Source organism: Microtus pennsylvanicus, chromosome 11 (assembly GCF_037038515.1).
Source record: "Microtus pennsylvanicus isolate mMicPen1 chromosome 11, mMicPen1.hap1, whole genome shotgun sequence".
NCBI lineage: Eukaryota > Metazoa > Chordata > Mammalia > Rodentia > Cricetidae > Microtus > Microtus pennsylvanicus.
In genome coordinates this window covers 98,233,284-98,252,841 of record NC_134589.1, presented here as the reverse complement: position 1 = coordinate 98,252,841, position 19,558 = coordinate 98,233,284, and positions in this window count along the sequence as shown.

The following is a 19,558-nucleotide window of genomic DNA, read 5'->3' as shown; positions in this document are numbered from 1 at the left end:
GAGGAGACGAAGGGATGGAGAGTGGACAACTCTGGCTTCCAGGAGGCTCCGATCATGGATCCCCTGTATCTTGGGAGCACGTGCACATTTGTGTTGCTCCTGAAGCTGTCCTCTGGCATCCACATCTGCACCAGGGCACACATGCGCTTCGGCCATTCAAGGGAGAAAACAAAATGTATGGTTTCTAAGCTAGCTCACATTTGGACAGTTGGGGTTTTTTTTGTTTGTTTTTTGGTTTTTTTATTTTGATCAGCGAACACACCTGCATATCTGAGGATAAGACTCCAAGGCCAGTCCTGAGTCTGAGCTCCAGTCCTGGCCTCTGTCCCCTTGTATTCTCCTTCTGGCTCCCCAGCTGCAGCTTATCCATGCCCCCCCCCCTCCATCTTCATTCTCTTTATCCCCTTGTAGTCTCTCACTTGAAAAGTTAGAACCCATCAATCAGCAGTCAGTGTTCCTAGGGCATCTTCGATTTTTTTCCTTGAAAAACCTTTCTGAGGTGTTAAAGGAAATGAGCCATTAAAGAGAATTAGGACCCTGGGAGTTGAAGCGTGTGCTAATGTTCTAGTTAGATGCTAAAATCAGGTCTAACAGGAAGGAGTTGTCCTGCCCTGGGCCACCAGCTGCCAAATTGCCCACATTTTATTTGTTTGTTTGTTCATTTATTTATTTATTTTGAATGCTTTGGTAGACATTTAAGAAGGAAGGAAGGTTCTTCTTTGTTTGCTTGTTTATTTTTATTAAAGCAGAGCCTTGCTGTGCCAGCCTCTTGTGGCTGTGATTACAGGCGTGCCCCACATCCCTTCTTGGAGGAACTTTTCTGGTCTCTGCCCCAAACCCTGCTCTGACTTTAAAGTCTTAAATATTTCTAGGCTCTAGGTGTTAAGACAGCAAACAAAGGCTTCCTGAATAGATGCTCTGCCTTTTCATCTACTGTACAACTGTTCCTCAGGGGTGTGCTTGTGTTTGTCCTCCTAGAACATGAGCCACACAAACTGACAGGTGTCAGCCTGGACCCCCCCAAGACCCTGCTAAGCAATAGAACTCTCACCTGTTGGTAAATCTGAAATAAAAACAGCCTTCATCTCCTGTCTGGAAGTGACCCTGTGAGGCAGCCACGTCCTCGGGGTTGTTGGCTGAGATGTGGGGGATCTACACCAGCTCAGTCACATAGTCATCAAGGTCCAGAGACCCCCTCACTGCTCATAGATTTCATTCATTGGGCCACAGCAAAGGTGAACAAGTCCTGGATAGCACGAATGTGTATTTACTATATCTCGTGCTATTCTAAGCACTTAATAACCATGACCTTTGGATGGAAACAGTCACTCCAAGAGGCAGGAAGGTGACGCTGAGGATCAAGAAGCTCACAAGGGATTGACAAGACCCCCAGGCTCCTAAGAGGCCCATCCCCATGGCAACATGTTATGTAAGCAATGGATAGTCACTGGGGTTGAGGAAGAGGCTCTTCATGGAGTTGCCCACAAGCTGCACAGGGAGCTTCAGGGACACAGCTGTCATGATCACCACCCATGCTGGCATGCACTCTTTAGTGATGCATGTCTGAGTTGTTCACGCTCCTTCAAGTCCCCCACTTTGTCCACTGTGTCTCTATGCTGGACTTGGATGGAACCACTTCTTTGGTCTGTTGCTGCCCCTCCATCTGGGTGAAATTATGAGTCAACTGTTGACTATTCCATTGCTTTACAGCATTTAAAGTAAGTCTATAAGGTCTATGAACATCTGTTTAGAATTTAAGGAAACTAAAGTTCAAAGAAGCTGAGTGATCCTCCTAAGGTCGTTAGGTTAGTGGCACACATTCTGTTTCCAAATCCAGCCAGTCTGACTCTGGGGTTTGAGTTATGGACAGTCTTGAAGCTGTCCCACCAAATAGACGCCATCTTCTGTGTCACCATGACTCATGCTGTGTAGATTAATGTTTGCCACACACTTGTGGGTGTCAGACACTGCAAGGGTGGTAGATATTCTTACTGAGCTGAACCTTAGACAATCTTTCGTTTGATCTACAGAAAACCTGAGGGTCAGAGCTTAATTAAGTTTCTAGGATTGAGGGCCTGCAATCTAAATCTGAGCCTTGAGGACCTCAAAAATTACTAATTGGGATTTCTTCTAAATGGAACTGTTCTCATCATTTGAAACTCTCTGAGAATACTTTCCTTAGATAACTCTGTGTCACATGCATGAGGAGCAGAATTAAGACTGAAGGTTGACACAAATATCTACCAGGGTTTACATCCATGCTAAGCACTGGGAAAGGGGTCAGGGGCATCACACTGGGAAAGGGGTCAGGGGCAGCCATCAACCTGCCCCATGGAGTCAAGCACAGAAGACTATTGTCAGACATGGGGTGGATAACATCATTTTCAGGTTGCCGGGATGCTATTGAGAAAAATGAGAGGGAGGGGCCAACAAAAGCCTCCTGCAGGCTTGATGGTGAAATGGGATTTCTGGATGCCTCATTTAGGTTCATCATCAGAGCCATGGCTTTAGGTCAAAAGCTGTGTGGTGAATTCCTGTGTAGCTATGTGGCTAGGGTGCACAGTGAAGGGTATTTCCTTCCAGTGAAGGGTACAGGCATTCTAGAGAAGTCTTAGAACCCAGTCCATTCCCTGGGCTTCTTTTCTTCCTGATGAGAAGTAGCTGGCAGCATCTCCTTTGCTTTGAAACAGGCTTTGCTAGGGAAGCAATTTTGTCTGTATGGAAGCCTGTGGGTGAAGAGGCAGCAAAGACTCCAGAGAGAATACTGAGCTGTGAATGCAAGGTCTTCAAGACAGGACCTAATTTGAAAGGCATACAGATTAAATCAGTGCTAGAGCTTGTCTGACAGGGCAGGGTTAGAGTTAGGTGGCCATGTTGCCCTCCTTTCCCTTTATAATCTTCTCTGCCAAAAGAAGCACATGGAAGATCTGCTCTGGAAAAGAAAACAAAGGCAGAAACCCTTTAAGTGTTGGTGCAAAGCTCTTAGTATCCTTCTGTCTCAGGACTCAGATCTCCTGGGTTCCCAACATCTTTCCACTTGGCTAGGAAGACTTGTGGGTGGAAATTTTCTTGGATTCCTAAGACAACTGTGTTGCCCCATCTGCCCTCCTACTTCACCTAAGTCAGATGGTGTGACCTTGTGACACTGTCTGTCGGCACTGTGATAATAAAACACGAAAAAGAAAATTATAGATTATGAGGTCTTTCTGAGAAGAGGGGGTGAATGGTGCCTATCAGGCAATAACCTTGCTTGGAAAGGTATCATGGTTACTAACCATTTTCTGTGGAGTCCAAGCCCTCTCATCACCATGACAACCCAGTAACAAAGAGGATCAGAGATAGGCACTTTTTGAATGTTCTAAAAGTTTGAAACAAGGCTGTTGTTTAGCACTCTGGTTTGAAGATGGCTTGTTAACCTGCATTATTTTGTATCTATGGTCCTGAGCACCTATCCGGAAGACTGCCAAACAAAACAAAAGAAAACCAGCATCTCTGCATTTAATCAATTAGTTCTCAGGAATGTAAGTGCTAAAAATAATGAAAATAAATTTAATTATGCTCATATATGGCCATTCACTGCCATTATCCTTGAAGTAATACCACTCTCTATCTGATGGGTGGACATTGTAGGAGGAAGTAGTGTTCAGATTCCTCCATTCCAATCCTGCTTAGCTAATATTGAGCCTTCCTGTGATTAATGCGATGCCGAAGTAACCTGGCTTATTAATATTCTTCAGCATGTGGCACCTCTGGGAACTGCACCAAGTTCAATGGTGCCATGAAGCTTTGAAATACTTGGGCATGAGTGGGCTCCTTTCAGGAATAATGAGCTTTCTGAGCCCAGCCTGCTGGCCTGCTTTCTGTATCCTCCACAAGCTGCCCATCGCCCACCTGTTCCCCAGACGTCTCCTCATCTTCTTTTAGCTTTGAGCAAAACACAAGCTCATTTGCCTTCCCTGCAGACCTCAGAGGCTTCTGCCTGCTTCGATGATTGCTGGCAATGTTGTGTTTAGATCCTCTGTTGTATTCTGACATCCATGTCGCTGGCACAATCTCCATTCCTCGAATTTGGACAGGCAAAATGTCTGCAAAAATAAGCGCTGGTGTCCCAACAATGCTGCGTATATGTACAGTAATGGGAGGCAATTCATTTTGTTCCAAACTTGCCCAAGAGAAGGGAAGGCTACAAGTGGTCCAAGAAACATTTTAATGCACCTGCTGAATCTGACTTGCGACTCTTAGATATTTGGTCAGGAAGCACTGAGATACAGTGCAACAAACTGGGGTTCATAGTACATGGAACTATACCACAGCTGCAGCTGTAGTTGGCCAGCAGCTCAGTGAGGAAGCCATTAATGTGATGTACATCACACAGCTCTTGAGGGTTGGGGTGGAGCTCAGACAGTAGAGCACTTGCCTACCATGTATGAAGCACTGGGCCCAGGCCTTAGCAATATACATACTGCCTATAGTGGACATGGCTATGATCCAGGAAATCCAATACTAGCCTGAGCCACATAAAAAAATACATCAAAAAGTAAATAAGCAACCAGCCAAAGGAATTCAACATCTTATTCTTTGTCCTCAGAGGCAAAGTCTAGCTCCACTCATCCTGGCTGACATCATCTCCTGACTGGAGGAGCCAGGGACAGATCCCCAGCATAGGACTCACCATGCACACTGTGCCCAGTAGGCTTTTCAGGAAAAGTCCATGGCTGACCAGGCCATAGTTGGTCTACGTCCAGCAGACTGAAGCACCCATGCTTGGCTTTAGGGAAGTGTATGAAGATGGTGTGCTAGAATTGCCTTACTGCTTTTGTTTACTAGAAAATGGCCCCCATAAAGAGTGGCTTTGTTGGGGTAGATGTGGGACACAGTTCACTTCCTGTTGCCTGTGGGAAAAGATATAGAACTTTCAACTTTTTACCATGTATGTCTGCCTGCAGGCTGCCATGTCCCACCATGACAATAATGGACGAAACCTCTGAAACTCTAAGCCAGCACCAATTGAGTGACTTTCTTTACAAGAGTTGCCATGGTCATGATGTCTCTTCACAGCAATAAAAACCCTAAGACAGAAGTTGGTACCAGGGACTAGGTTGTTGCTATGATAGGCCTGACCATGCTTTTGTTTGGAGGAATTTGGACTTGGGAACTTTGGGTTAGGAAGTCAATGGAATGCTTTAAGCCCTGCTTAATGGGCCATTGCAGTAGAAGTATAGAAGACAGTGGAGCTGAGGGTGATTTGAACTGTGGGAGCCTGGCTCAAGAGGTTACTGAGGAGAAGAATATTTGTATGCTGCCTAAAGATATTTCTTGTGATATTTTGGTGAAGAATGTGCCTACTTTTTTGTCCTTATCTGAAAACTTTGCCTGAGGCTAAACTGAAGAGTTTTTAATTAATTCTATTGGCAAAGGAAATCTCAAAACAACCTAGTATAGATGTGGTTATAGATGCTAACTCTCATGAAGAATTATAATGAAAAGAAGCAAGTTGAGCGAGAAAAAATACAAAATATACAATTTTAGGAGGAAAGGTCACAAGGAAATGGAATGGAGCTAAGTCCTGTGTTTGAGGAGATAAACAGATTAAGAAATAGAATAAATGGAGTGGTGACCGCAAGGAAAGACTCTACCCAACTTAGCTCCCAACTAGTCTGAAGAAATTAAAGTGTAGACGTGGGTGTGTTGCTGCAAACCTGTAATCCCAGAACTCAAGAGTCGGAGGCTGGAGGATCTCTGAGCCTGAGACCAGCCTGGTGTACAGATCCAGTTTCAGTACAGCCAAGCTTAGACAGTGAAGGGAACCTGCTGAAAGCAGAAAACTGCTTAAGGCATAATTAACGAGGGGCCGTGGCCCAGCTCCAGCAAGCAGTAGAACTTGGCAGCTTAAGTCACGTGGTTCTTTCTTTAGAGTCAAGGACAGAAGAGATGGGTTATGGAGTCTTTCTTTGCAACTAAGGAAAGTCGCCAGACCAGGCATCTGTCAGGGGTATTCCTGTATAGAGGCCTGGAGAAGACATTTTTTGAAGTTGTGAAGATTAATTCTGGGTTGCTTAGGAAACCCCAAGATGTTGGAGATGCCAAAGCCACGGGATACATGCTGAGGAGAGCTACTAACAGGGATTGGAATCAGCCCAAAAGAAAGAAGTGTGTTGCAGTCAACAAAGCTGAAAGGAGTTGGAATTCTGAGGAGCATTTTGACATCAGACATGGAGACACAGAGTTTGGAGTTTGCCCAGCTGGTTTTTCTTTGATCCAGTATTTCCTCACTATTCTCTCTTCCCTACATTTTAGAATGGTAATGCATATTCTGTGCCATTGTATGTTGGAAGTATGTGATCTGCTTTTTGATTTTGATTTTATAGGGGATTACAGTTAAGAGACTGAATGAATCTCAGAAGAGACTTTGAACTTTAGATGTTTAAATATGTTTGAGCTGTTATAGATTACAGGGATTTTTTAAGTTGGACTGGATGCATTTTTGCTTTATGATATGATACAAGCCTTTGGGGTCCAGGAAGCAGAATGCGTAGTTTGAAAGAAACAGTTTGCCACAAGGAATGGCACTGTTAGGAGGTGTGGTATTGTTGGAGTGGGTGGGGAACACAGTTCACTTGAGCCTTTGGATCAAGATGATGGGTTTCTATTGCTATGAAGAGACACTATGACCACAGCAACTCTTATAAAGGAAAGCATTTAATTGGAGTGGTTTCAGTTTCAGAAGCTAGTTCATTATCATCATGGTGGGACATGGCAGCATGCAGGCTGACTGGCCTAGACTCCCACTCAGCCTCCCTCTGCTTTGCCTCAATCCTGGCCAATCCCTGCGGTGCAGCTCCGGCGCGTTACCTCTCTGTAGGTGTTAACTGGAGCTGACCTCTTAGGAGTTCATTAGTCAGAAGGCAGAAGTAGAATGCGGCTCTGGTTGCTGGCACTTGGGGCTATGCTGTGGGCGATGCATTTCTCTTCACATAGTTTTGGCCTCTATTCTAATAGCTTTTTTTTTTTTTTGGTTTTCCTAGACAAGGTTTCTCTTTGAAACAGTCCTAACTGTCTGGAACTCACTCTGTAGATCAGGCCAGCCTTGAAATCACAGAGAGCTGTCTGTCTCTGCCTCCCAAGTGCGGGGATTAAAGGCATGCACGATTACCACTCCAGCTATTCTAATAGTTTTATATTGGCATATAATATATATATAGCTCAGTGGTTAAGTGCTTGCCTAGCATGAACAAAGCTCTGACCATCGGTTTAATCCAAGCACTGTACAAAGAGTGTGGTGACACAGCTTACAATCTTAGCATTGGGGAGGTAGAGACAAGAGGGTCAGAAGTTTGTGGTCCCTTCCTCTGCTAGATAAACACTTGGGACCACTCAGGGTTACATGAGACCTTGTCTCAACAATGACAACAATAACAACTATAATAATAATCCGACTGTAATGACCCATCCTGTCTTTATTCCCCTAGAGGACAATCCCTTCTTAGAAAACTTCGCATTGGCACACCAGCCCACCCATTTCATACTTAAGAGCAGCATGAGCAACAGCCCTGCCTGAAACTTGTTTCTGTGTTTGCTTTAAGGATGCTCCTGGCAACTGCAGTTCTTACCTAATCCTCCCCACTACGAGAAGCCCTTGCACAAAGCCTTCTTGGTTTGGGTATGAGAAAAAGTGGTGCATCCCTAGAACAGCTGATGGTCCAGAATTACATGGTGCCCAGGCAAAGCAGGCTCATCTTAGACGGCTCAGACCTGGATATAGATTTGGTCTTCCTGCCTTGCAGCTCTGCACACCCAGGACTCTTTTTCCTCTGCAAAGTTTTCAGGATAGTGTCTTGCCAGCAGAGGCTCTGTGAAGACTCTAATGCATGTCATCGCTGGTATTTAGTTTGCTATTCAGTGCAGGACAGTTGGCACCACAGACTGCTCTTAAGGAGAGATGTGCCACTCTTGTAACTATGGAAGAAACAGACTATATGACCCCAAAAGGACTGTTGACCCGAAGGTCATTAAGTGGCAGGCACAAGGAAGCCTCTCCATCCTCCTGTTGGTCCAAAATAGGATATAAAATAATAAAGAGGAAAAATGGGACTGGAGTGGCAGCTCAGTTGGTAGAAGGCAAAACCCTGACATTTGATCCCTAGTATCCAAAAACCTTGTGTAGTGGAACCTGCACTTCATAGGTGGAGGCAGGAGAACCAGGAGTTCAAAGTCATTCTCAGCCACAGAGTTATAAGAGGCTCTGTCTTGAAGACCTTAGCAATAAAAACAAAGAGGGAAGTATTCGGCTTCTCTAGGAGGTTAGTGAAGACGTGCAGAACCATTCCTTTATACCCCCATCAGCCCAGAGATGTTTCTAGAAGGATCTATACTAAGGTACTTTCTTAACTAGACAGGATCTGGAGGATCTCAGCGTTGCTCTGTAGTCAAGGATGGCCATAATCTCTCACCCCCCTCCCCTGCTGTATTAACTGCCACGTTTATATGGTGCTGGGGGTGGGACCCAGGGCCTGGGCATGTTGGCCATCACTCTATCAATGGAGCTCTGTCCACAGCTCTAGTAGACTTCATCCTCAACACCCCTGTCTTTTTCTCAAACCACTGCACCCAGAGACTCAGTCTTTCCCTCTGGTTTGTTGCTGCTGTCCTTTGTTGAAGATGCTATGAAATCTGGAATTCCATCAGAGTTTGGAGGGCTGTTCTGTTCCTGATTGTCCCCCATGTCTAGACTCACAAAATGCTGGCATTTGTTTCTTCTTTTTCTCTTACAATCTGTCCTTAGTTGCAGGTGTCCCTTTCAGCCAAGAATGTAGGAGGAGTAAAAGCAAGAACCTAATTTTCTTTTCTTACAGCTGTTTTTCTTTGCTTTTTTTAAATTTATTTATTTATTAAGGATTTCTGCCTCCTCCCTGCCACCGCCTCCCATTTCCCTCCCCCTCCCCCAATCAAGTCCTCCTCCCTCATCAGCTCGCAGAGCAATCAGGGTTCCCTGACCTGTGGGAAGCCCAAGGACCGCCCACCTCTATCCAGGTCTCCTAAGGTGAGTATCCAAACTGCCTAGGCTCCCCCAAAGCCAGTACGTGCAGTAGGATCAAAAACCCACTGCAATGTTCTTGAGTTCTCAGTATTCCTCATTGTCCGCTATGTTCAGCTAGTCCTGATGTGGGGCCATAGAGAGGAAAATTTGCAGTTGACTTTTAGCAAGCAGCTAGGACCACTAGCACTGACTTTCTGTGCAAAATCTTGATCTGGCTTATTACTTCATATGCCATTGTGTTTTTTTCTGGGGGTGGGGTTAAAATTTTTGATTCAATAAATTAGCTATAATAATCTGTTGACTCTTAAATGTCGCTAATCTTTGCTACTTTCTTCATGTCCACTTTGAGACAAGCAAAAACAGAAAGATCCCAATATTAGATTAAAGAGAGGGAGAGACTGGCAGCCTGTTGTGTTTCAATTTTCAGTAGTCAATTTTTTTTAAAAAATTTAGAAGAAAACAAAGATTGGTATAGAAGCTTCCAAAAAGATGATTAATGTACACTCTTGAAAAAGGAAGAGCTTTTATTCCCAAGAGAGTTTCCAGGGATGTTAGTGTCTCCCCGTGGTTCTCTTAAGATTTCATTTCTTGGCACCCTATTAGTGACCAAAGCTGTGCCAATTGCCAACATTTTCAAATCAAGGTTGCTTGGCTCCTCTTCTTACTCATTTATTCTCATTTCCCTCTCTGGAGACCAGATCCATTTCTACACCAATATTCCAAGCCCATTGTGGTGGAGTCTAAGGGTGCTCTCAGTTTTTCCACTTCAGTGAGAGGTGTAAACTTGTTCTCAAGGAGCCTGGGCACATCACCTAAATTTTTTCAGCTTATTTTGCCTTAACTTTCCCTGTTACATGAAGAGACAGAGCCCAAAGGAGACGTCTCTGGTTAAAGCATTTGCTGTGCAAGCGCAGAGACCTGAGTTGGGATCCCCCAAATGTCCATGTGGTAGTTCACTTGTAACCTTCTAGAGTAGCTGAATAGACTTATGGGGGAAAGCAGTTGAGGAAGACATTCAGTGTCAACTTTTGGCATCTATACATACACACACATGTATGTCCACATAATATGAATAAAGATACATACACGCACACACACACACAACCCAAATGAGGCAACTTTCCCTGTAGATTGATTGTGTTAGGAAATAACACACTTGTGACACCTGGACAGATACTCAATAAAGCTATCTTCTTAGCTTCCGAAGCCTGATGAATCCAATTTTAGGTATTTTTCTAAGTGAGGTTGTTTGAAACTCCTCTTCTTATTGAAACTAACCTCAAGATTAGCTAAGTTCAGAGCCTTTCTACCTCTGGTAGTCTCGGTACTTCCTCAAGAAACTAAACTCCTTTCTGCTGAAATTACATAAGAATGAGTTGTATCTCAAGAAAGGGGCTTGTCAGCATAGTCGCTTGGCTGAATAGATGTCCACACAATGGTATGAATGTGTAGAAGCTTCGCTCCAGATTAGGGTCTATCCATTCCACGGTTTATCTGACAAAGACAGGACATTAATGCTACCTTCCACCTTGAATGTGAACACTAAGCTCTTTCATTACAACATGAATAACAGCTAACACTGAACACATGGACACTGGGCCAAGTCTGTACCCCTTCATGGTGCAGGGACTCAAGAGATTTTTTAGCTCCAGCTGGCTCAACTGTAGTCTTATAGGGTGTAGTGCCACCGTGGGAAAGACTATCCCACCATCTTTGGCGTACTGCATTGGCTGGAAACAAGTCATAGGTTCTGCCTTATTCAGGTGAGGGGGTGATACAAGAACACAGGTACAGGGGCAGAATCAGGAAGCCATGCAAATTCAGCCTGCCTCATCTGCTACCTCCATTCTCCACACTGTGTGTTCAGTACCAGGACCTGAGCTCCTGCATGATTGCTCTGTAGTTGGCTCAGAAGACTGCAGTCTTCAAAGTATGAGTTATGTGAGGAAGTACCTCTGTGTTTTCCTCTAAAACTGTCTCCTTTAAGTCCAGGGTGGAGGAACTTCTGTTTATGACATGGATCCCATATACACATGATCTGAAAGGGAAGACTGGTCAGAATGCATGTGAGCCTTAAACACACTGCCATGGCCTTTGTCTTAAAAGAGAAGGACAGTAGAAAAGGCCACAAGCTAGTAGGTAGCAGAGTTAGAGCTAGACAATGCAGCAGACATTGTCAGTCTGTTTGTCTCCCTCCCTCCCTCCTTTCCTTCCTTTCTTCCTCCCTCCCTTCCTCCCTTCCTCCATCCATCCATTGCTTTGCCATCCATCCCTCCATTTGTCCCTCCCTCTTCCTGCTACATCTTTCTTTCTTCTCTCCTCCTCATTTCTTTTCATATTGAGCAACTATTTTCTTTGACTATCTTCCCTTTTCTCCTTGATTCAGGTTAGGCTGCCTTTCCTGGCAAGTTACACAAGTGGCTGTATGATCCAGGCTTCACCAGGTAGAGAAAACCATCTTTATTGACATGGGGTCATTGAGACTCAATATAAACCCAGACTGGACCAGTAAGATTAAGGGGCTAAAGTCTCACTAGGGGAACTGACCAGCTAGAAGACGGAAGAAAATAGGAAGAACACAAGAAAGGAAAGAAGTCCCTCACCTCAGATTCTGGCTAAAGCCTCAATGACAGTCAATAATTTCCATTAAGCAAAAATCAAAACAAACATGGGGCCCGCTTTGTGATACCAGCTATTCCGTACAATACAGCCTGTCCTGGTGTGATACCAGCTATTCTGTACAATACAGCCTGTCCTGGGTGTGATACCAGCTATTCCGTACAATACAGCCTGTCCTGGTGTGATACCAGCTATTCCGTACAATACAGCCTGTCCTGGTGTGATACCAGCTATTCCGTACAATACAGCCTGTCCTGGTGTGATACCAGCTATTCCGTACAATACAGCCTGTCCTGGTGTGATACCAGCTATTCCGTACAATGCAGCCTGTCCTGGGTGTGATACCAGCTATTCCATACAATACAGCCTGTCCTGGGTGTGATACCAGCTATTCCATACAATACAGCCTGTCCTGGTGTGATACCAGCTATTCCATACAATACAGCCTGTCCTGGGTGTGATACCAGCTATTCCGTACAATGCAGCCTGTCCTGGGTGTGATACCAGCTATTCCATACAATACAGCCTGTCCTGGTGTGATACCAGCTATTCCATACAATACAGCCTGTCCTGGTGTGATACCAGCTATTCCGTACAATACAGCCTGTCCTGGTGTGATACCAGCTATTCCGTACAATACAGCCTGTCCTGGTGTGATACCAGCTATTCCGTACAATACAGCCTGTCCTGGGTGTGGGCGACATACCCAGTGACACGCAATGGAAAGAAAACTGATGTTTCTTCTCCCAACAGTTATCATTTGCATATAGCTTCTTGATTTGGAGCAAGGCTTTGAGCTGTGGTTTTGTCTGGTATGAACCCATGCAGGTCTGTGCATGCTGCCATGGTCTTAGTGGGAGAAAAATAATTTTTAATTGAAAATTGTAACTTCTAAGACACAAAAATTTTGGTTTAAGTAAAATTATCTGCATTGAATATTGCCTACATAGAGACGACTTTCCTTCTTCGTGGTGATATTTTAAATAAGGATGTTAAAATGGCAAATGAGCCTCGGCTAGTCTGTGCATGTGCAGCCTTTGCATTTCACCTTACTCCTTTCCTGGCTGTGAGCTTGTCTTCGGGGAGTCTCATAAGCAGCAATACAAACCTTTATAGTCAGAGATGTGTCTGGGCTCCTTGGCACCCAGTGCAGTAAGGGCTCCTCTGCTCTGTGCTTGGGCTTTACCTGCCAGCCTGGAATCCCACCTAAGGGACTGTCCTTGATCTCCTCTACTCAAAGAAAACAAGTTTCTTAAGAAGATTTTAAACATGACATGTCATGACACTGAAACTGTATATCAGCCAATGTTGTGACACTTAAATGCCCCTTCTCAGGAGTTAAATGTCCCTTGCCTAAGTGTCTCCATCCCAGTCTTTCTCCCTTCTCCTTTTCTCTGCCTCCATGCTTAAATATATATTAAAACTTCCCTTAATAAATGCCAACTTTGCTTTAAGATGACACAGTCGATGAGAACCCGCCCTGGAGTGTCTCCTAAGGCTACTGAAGAGCATTTTCTCTGACAGGAAGCCAGGCAGAATTAGGGTCATCATATGTGGAGTGTCAGCTTGAGCTCAAAGCAAACACACAGTGAGATGTGGGGAGGGAGAGGTTTTTACACAACTGAATGTTTGCTATAACCATAGCTGAAGAGCACAAGCCCAGGCATGCACACACACAAACACTCAACACGTGTTCTTCTTCTTAACTCAACTGCTCCCAGAGACCGAGCATCAGTAGACAGAATCTCCTGATGTCTAGACAGAATCTCCTGATGTTTAGCTTGAGCATTACCCCTGCACCTGTGATTGTACAAATTCTTGACAGTTTTGCCATGAAGGCCCCAGCTTCTCCTGTAGGGGTGGCACACTTTTCTAGTTTCTCTGAGGAGCGCTCCACTTGTCTCTCTGGATACAGTAAGGCCTTTCTGGGTCTCAGATGGCATGATACTTGGACGAGTTAACACAGTTTCTCCCCAAACCATACTTTTCTGACAGTTTTATATGTGGATATGGTGTATTTTGATTGTGTTCATCCCTCCTCCCTTGTACCCCTCTATTGCTGAGCCCTTTCCCCAGTACATCCCTCCTGTTATTTCCAAGTCTTTTTAGTGTAGCTTTCTGAGCTGGGATATGGCATTCCCAGCAAATATTTCGCAAACTTTTTTCATGGAGGAATAATTTATAGACTGTCTCTAGACCTCACCTGCCAGCTACATGCCCCTCATTCTAGAAAATACAGTAACGAGCTGTGAGCTGGATCTAGAGAGATGGCTCAGAGGGAAAGATACTTGCAGCCTCTGACATGTAGCTTGGCTAAACCTAACAATCTGAATGCAATCCCTGATGCCCACATAATGGAAGGAAGACACTGATTCTCACAGATTGTCCTCTGACCTCCATGTATGTCCCATGTATATCTAAATGCATATGCATGCACACACACGATAAAAATAATTAAAGAGCATAAAAATTCTTGCAATGCTTAAACATGCTAACTGCATTTAGAATGAGTAGCCTTGAATCTGCCACAGTGATGTCCTGCCACACTGAATTGAAGAGTCAGCCTTCTAACACAGCTGTGTCTTCAGAGAACAGGGCTGCAAGGCTGAGGAGGTGGCCGTTTACTTCACAAGTCTCCACAAAAGAACAAGGACTAGGCAAACTATAAATCCTCTCAGGTTGTTATTGTTGCATTGAACAAAACTGTATTTGGACTTGATAATCCAATTCCAGCATGTAAAGCTGGCATCAGTCACTGTTCTCTGAAGAAAGAATGTACAAGCTTTATGCTTGCAGGCAGGAAAATGACTGTGTGAAATCAGCATGTGGTCATGAAGGAAGAGTGGGTTTTGGAGCTGGCATGCAGGGTTCAAATCCCACCTCTGCTGATAGCTATTGTGTGCTCTTGGGGAACTGAATTAGTATAAACCTCCGTAAGAGGCCTCTGTGCATACAGACTCCGCTTCTATGAAGCCAACCAGTCTCAGATGGAAACATTTGAGGAAATCGTGTCTGTGCTTGCATGTGTCCCAATTAGCTTAAACATTGATATCACACAGCCAGCCTAAAGTCACCTGAGAAAAAGAGCCTCTGAGGAATTGTCTGAATCAGATTGGTCTGTGGGTATGTTTGTAGGTTATTACCTTCATTGTTCATTGATACAATAGGGTACTGACCAGCATAGGGGGATTCCATCTCTAGGCAGGTGATCCTGAGTTGTATAAGATAGCTATCTGGGCTGGACGTGGGTGGCGCACACATTTCATCTCAGCATGGGAGAGGCAGAGACAGGTGAAGATCTATAAACTGAGAGCCAGCCTAATCTACACAATGAGTTCTAGGCTAGCCAAAGCTACATAGTGTGACCTTGTCAAGAACAACCACAGCATGAGAAAGACAGTGAATCCTGAGCCAGTAGCAGCCCCCACATGGCCTCTGCATCAATTCCTGCCTCAGGCTCTGATGTGCAAGCCAGCCATGAAACATCCTCCTCCATGGTTTCTGCTATAGTTCTTAGGTCATGAAGTATGTTCCTTTGTCAGAGGTAGTGCTGTGTGGTAAGCAAGCCTGACTCAGGTTTTGCCTTGACGCCTCTCAATGGGGGACTGTGGCCAAGAGTTGTGAGCTAAAATGAACCTTCTCTTCCCAAGTCTTCTGGGCAGAGTGGTTTAGAGAGCAGCGGAAAGGGAATTAGATAGATGTATTGATTATTTTCCTGCCATTATTCCTTTAGCAGTGTAATCAGCATTTCCATAGTTTTTGTATTAGATTAGATATTAAATGTGGTCTAGAGATGGCTTAGACAGGAGTATCTGTATAGGTTGTGTGGAAATGCTATGCCAGTTTATGTAAGTTTCATGTATGCATTTACATATATAAAAAAATATAATGAAAACCACCAAAAAACAAGATAGCCAGAAGGTTCAAATAACAGAAAGGTCAACAAGAGAAAACAAAGAGCAAAGTTAGACGCAGAAGAAATAAGCAGAAAATAAATAATAAACTAGTATTGGAGGAGTCAAGAGACAGCCCATCCAATGGTGTCCATTGTTATCAAGTGTGTATAAAGAACACAAAATCTTAAATAGCAAAAGAACAAGCGCAAGTAGGACTGTAGAGATTATTCTCCGTGCTTAAGGGCACTTACTGTTCTTTCAGAGGACTTGAGTTCAGTTCTCAGCATCCATGATGGGCTACTCACAGCCACCTGTAACACCAGTTCTAGGGGCTCTGGCGTCCTCTTCTCATCTCTATGGGTACCTGCACTCATGCACACAAGCCACATGCAGACATGCATTCATACATATCTTTAAAAAAGAAAAATATGCATCTAATCAATAAAGGGGTAATGAGCTGAAAAGATACTTTTCAAATGAAACGACAACATTTTCATTCATCAAGGGCATGTAAATCAAAACTATGTTGAGATTCCATCTTGCCCTCATCAGAATTGCTAACGACAATAAATTAAAAACAAACAGTGCTGAGGATGCAGCGGGGAAATGAAAGCTTATGCATTGTTAGTGGGGGTGGGAATTAGCACAACTGCTATGGAAATCAGCACGCAGATGCCTCAAAACACTGGAGCTTCCACGGGATCCAAATGCCCCAATTCTGGGTGCCACTCCACAATACCCAGGCTACGGAATCACCTTACAGGCCTGCCAGCAGGTGAGCGGAGAAAGAAAATGAAGTTTATATACACAATGGAGCTTTATTCTTCTGTAAAGAAGAGGGAAATTATGCTATAAACAGGAAAATGGTTGAAACTGGGTATTGTTATGTTATGTGGAATATGACAAATATCATAATTCTCTCATATGTGGAATCTAAGCAGAAAAAAGGTACATGAAAAGGAGGGAAATATTAGCAATATAGAAGGATAAATGGAGAGTATCGAGGGGGATGAGGAAAGGTGATATTCTGACTACAACCAAAATGCACCTTAGATTTGTGGAGGAGTCAGTATGAAACCCTTCACTTTGTATAATCAATATACACTGATAATAAGTTTTAAGCAGAATGGTACACATATTTATAAAAACATCAATAATTGTAGCTACTAGAGATGGTCTAACACACCAGCCTAAAGCAGGGGAGATCGAAGGATTAAATACCATGTGATATACTGTGTGGAAGAAATTGACTTCAGATTAGTAATACAGACAGGCTAGCAGTATAGAAAATAATACAGAAATAAGCAGAAGCATTTAAAGAGGCAGCCAGGTGTGGTGGCACACGCCTTTAATCCCGGAACTTGGAGACAGAGGCAGGCGGATCTCTGAATTTGAGACAGGCCTGGTCTACACAGTGAATCACATGACATTTGGGACTATATGGAGAGACCCTATTTCAAGAAACCAAGCTGGAGACCCCAAAAGGTAGAATGGCCATTTGCAGTTAAATCCTTTGACCTAGCTGTTCTAACAGAAGATAGAACTTGTATAATACTTTTAAAATGAATCAATTTTTTTGATATCTACAAAAAGCTCCCATCTGAGCATGAGCAGGAATCGAAAGCTGGATAGTAACAGTACAATCTCCAAACATTTGTAAGTTAGATAACAGCCTTTCTAAATAACAGATTCATCAAAAAGGAAAACTTAAAAAAAACTGGAACAAAATTAGGATAAAATAGATTATATCAGGATATGTGGGATGGAAATACAGTAGTGCACACCATAGAGATTTGTATTATAATTAAAGGGGAAGAAGTAAGCTATACATTGTAGCACTGAGGTGGTTGAGCCTGGAAGATTTCAAGTTTGAGGATAGACTGGGATACATAGAAAGAACCTGTTTTGAGGAAGAGGAAGACAGAAGGAGAGGTGGTGGGTTATCAGTGTTTTAATCATCCCCCAGGAAGAACAAAAATAATGAAAAGAAAAGCCCCTAGGAAACAGAAGAGTAATGTTACATTCTTTACCAGTGGAATAATTACAAGAGGTGTGATCAGTGAACTCGATGGCAGAAAGGCAATGTAAAATCAATGAAACTGAAGATACTGGCTGGCTCTTTAATAAAAGTTAGTGCATTCATTAGACCTTCAGCAAGGATCAAGTGGCCAGAGTTCAGGCTGAACAGTGCAGAGTACTACAGACCTTGAATTGTTAAAGGATTAATGAAGGAACTAGATAAATAACTCAATAAAAACATCTGAGCACTTATACAACTCACTTAGGAGAGAGACCTGGATGGAGGAAGTACATTCCTTAGGGTTGTGTCCTTGGTAACCACACCTTCTCTGCTTCCCTGTGTCCCTGGGGCCATTCCATGAGCATCTAGCTGTCTTCTTCCACATACTCTAGGCTGTTCTGAGTTGTCTCAAGAAAGCCCGGGAACAGTAGACCCCATCAATCATGGACAGTGATATCTCTCAGGTGTTTGTTACAGAAATTTAGAGATTTAATAACCTTAGCAACACAAGGTTTCACATCTATTAACCAATGTCTCATGCCCTCCTCTCTTCTCTATCCTGCCAGTCATACCACTGTGTTTTCTCTAGACTTACTTCTTGGTAATTTTAGGTTTCACATATATATGAAGTTACGAAGTATCTATCTTTTTGTGTCTGGCTCATTTCATTTAATAGTGTGATTTTGGGACTTTCACTCCTTTTCACAACTTAATAGTGTTCCATACATATACCACATTTTCTTTATCTATCCATCCATCAGTGGACTCCTGTGTTGATGCTATATCCTGAAACAATGAAGTTGTAATATACATGAGGGTGTAGATACATCTTTAATATACGTATTTGATTTCCATCAGATAGGCAATGCACCTAGTAATAGGTTTGCTAGACCATAAGGTACTCTGTTCTAATTTTTAGAAGAAATTTTATACTTTTTTCTCTAGGGACTGTGTTCATGTATATTCTAATGAAAAGACCCCTTCCTCAAAATTCTTACCAACATTTGTCATCTTTTATTTTATTATAGCCATTCTAATTTTTGTGAAATGATACTTTGAACTTCATAGCTTCAATTCAAAGCCTGCAGGAAAACAACATCTCAATCCAAACTCAAAAACTTGTGCAAAATCAAGTGAATCTGAAGAATCAAATAATTTGAAAACAAGCAATAGAGGTAGATTATTAGGGTTTACTGCAAAGCCATAATAATTAGCCCACTATGGAACTGACAATCGGGTCAGTCTTCCTAGGTCAATGGAAAAGAGACCCAAACAGGGCTGTACATGTTCTGGTGGTTCGGGTAAATTGTAAAGGTAACTCCCAGAAGAAATATATTCTCTTCATTAAATGACATCAAAATAATTGAGCACCCATCTGCAAAGAAAAATTGTTCTTGAGTTACACTTCCTGCTTCATAAGAAAATAACTCAAAGTGGATTGTAAATCTAGATGTAAAAGACAAAAACTATCAATTTTCAGAGGACCCTTGCAAAAAGGCATTTGTGACCTGGGGTTAGGTAAAGCATTTATTTGACTTGACACTAAATGCATAATCCATAAAAGAAAATTGACAAATTAGATCTTATCAAATTTAAAACATTTTCTCAGTGGAGAATGCTCTAAAGAAAATGAAAAGACAAATTACGGCATAACTGATAGTGTCTGCAGACTATGCATCTAACAGGAAAGCTCACAACCAGAACGCTCTGACTCAGCTCCCAGGAGACAAACACCAAGTTCCCAGATGCAGAAAAACCTTCAATAGTAGCACTGAATAGTTAGCTAGACTTCTAGTCCCAAGCACAACCTCCCTCGTGTTGAGCGGGTTTGGATTTAACAAAGGCGGAGCTGCTGGTTGCTGCCAAGGTGTGTATACCACTACTGCACCCTCAAGACTATAGAGCTATGCTAGTCATCAATATAGCTCATAGATATTATCCAGGTAGGGCTTTCACGTTGCCTTCCTTTTTTGGAAACTTGTATGG